Genomic DNA, 2,500 nt, shown 5'->3' on the forward strand with positions numbered 1-2,500 from the left:
TTCACGCTAACTGTTGCAACTCCTTTGTTATTGGAAATATATGTGACTCATACCTTGTGTGGAGGGTACAGACAAGCTATGGTGAGGAGGAATTATAGAAAACAAACTTCAAGAAAATGTGACATTAAGAACTTGTTGTGGAGTCTGTGAGCAGTGGTATGTAACTAATAGTTTTGTCTTTTTGTAGTAAAAGAGAGGTAGCAGCAGCTGTACCTGTGATGTTTATTGACTATTTCTTATGCTCTATAAGATGGTGGTGTCTGTCTCCCTTTTCATCTATGGTATTTCCTTTGAAAGTTGGTAATAAGAAAGTTGTGCAATGTATAATACTTTGGTATACATTTACTGGAAAATATAAGTAATTTTTTTAGTTTCACACAGCCATCCAATCTTGCAGTTATTATTCCTTCTTTCAATTATCATTGCTGTAATGTATGTGAATATCTTGTTATTTTCCATCGCAAATTATATAATTGAAAGTCCCTCTTACTCAAGCCATTCCTAGGAAATCCTCAAACATTACGATATCAACCAAAGAATCTTCCTAACCTGTGGGCTTTACCCTGAGACCCTCGTCCAATAACCACATTACTCTATCGTAGGCTCCACTCCCTGACCCTCACCCAGTCGCAGTGGACATACTCTCCATGACATTTTTCTTCACTTCTGATATTTTTTTCCTATATAGATTATTTAATGTATTAGAGGATGTAGTTTTCTCTTTGATTATTACGGTGCATTACATTTTCCTGTAAGTGTATACTAAAGTATTATGTACTGCACAACTTTCTTATTATCAACTGCAAAGGAAATACCATAGATGAAAGGGGTTAATCTTTACTGTATAGACACACTAAGCTAGAGTAAATTGAAGATATTCTTGTAGAGAACTAAAAGTTGCCTTTGTCAATATAAAAATAATCGGCAGATATGAATGGTAATACCACAAATAAAGGAAAAGATTGTGAAAAGCACCACTCACAGACCAAGTCCACTCGGCTGTCCTGAGTTTCTGTTCTATCTTGCCATGCAAATCGAGGTGAAGACAAAGTTTGTCAGGGGGTGTTGAGGGTAGCCATCCACCCACTCCTTGGGCAGTGTTTGAAGGGCAAGGCCAGTCATGGCTACTTAGATTGTTGAATAAATTTTGTGACTTAGAGTTAGGGACTTAGTCTCTGGCAGATGTGACCATACTGTAAAGAATTACCATGAAAAGTGTCTTATTTTAACTCATTCAGTCATTAAGGCAATTCCCTTATACTACTGTGTGGAAAGAAATATACAAATGTAAATAACACTATCATAAAGAAAGAAATACCTATAGCTGACAGACCTAGTATTAAGGAATATACCATTATATAATAATATATAAAATATATATATATATATATATATATATCTATAATAATAGATATTATATTCTTAAATAAAATTTATATATCTATATATATAATATATATATATATATATATATAATATATATATATATATATTATATATATATATATATTTTATATATATATTATATATATATATATATATTTTATATATATATATATATAATATATATATATATATACATATATATATATATATATATTATATATATATAACATAAATATATATATATATATATAAAATATATAATATATATATATATATTATATATATATATTATATAATTATATATAATATATATATATATATATATATATAATATATATATATATATATATATATATATATATATATAGCTCAAGTCAGTGCCGGGTAAATAGAGATGGTGACTCGATAAAAACACCGGACGGAAGGCAATGGCAAACCACCGCTCTAAATTGCTAAGAAAAAATCATAGAAGCCCATGATCGTCAAGCCCGCGGTGGCCGAATGGTTAGAGCGTCGGACTCAAGACTGTCATGACGGCAATCTGAATTCAAGGGTTCGAATCACCGACCGCCGCGTTGTTCCCTTGGGCAAGGAACTTCACCTTGATTGCCTACCTAGCCACTGGGTGGCCAAGCCAGCCCAAGTCAAGTGCTGGTCCCAAGCCCGGATAAATAGAGAGAATGATTACCTAAAAGGTACCACCGGCACTCTCCGTGGAAAGGAACTGGGGACCCTACCACGTACTCACTCCAAGAGCATCACAACATGAAAGCTGCAATTGAGTATCATGCTGTGACCACGGCGGCTCAGACATGAACCTACCGTTGAAAGAAGAAGATTATACCCATTTATAATCTATTCCTGTGGTATATTGTGTATTGCTATTTTTCAGATTGTAGTTTGTCTTATTTTTCTGGTTGACATGAATGATGAATAATTGAAAATTTGACAAATTGACTTTCCTTTTACGTAGATGCTATTTTCTAGGAATTTTCAGCATTTTATTATATATATATATATATATATATATATATATATATATATATATATATATATATATATATAATATATATATATATATATATATATATATAAAGGTTTTATTACTTTATAA

At 31.4% G+C, this 2,500-nt stretch overlaps 1 protein-coding gene across 1 annotated transcript in view; it reads left to right on the top strand.

The window, feature by feature from the left end:
- LOC119582931 (ubiquitin carboxyl-terminal hydrolase 5-like) overlaps window positions 1-2,500 on the top strand; it is a 23,815-nt gene that overhangs the window by 1,060 nt on the left and 20,255 nt on the right. The window lies entirely within an intron of this gene.

The sequence above is a fragment of the Penaeus monodon genome, chromosome 16 (genome assembly GCF_015228065.2).
Source record: "Penaeus monodon isolate SGIC_2016 chromosome 16, NSTDA_Pmon_1, whole genome shotgun sequence".
Taxonomy (NCBI): Eukaryota; Metazoa; Arthropoda; class Malacostraca; order Decapoda; family Penaeidae; genus Penaeus; species Penaeus monodon.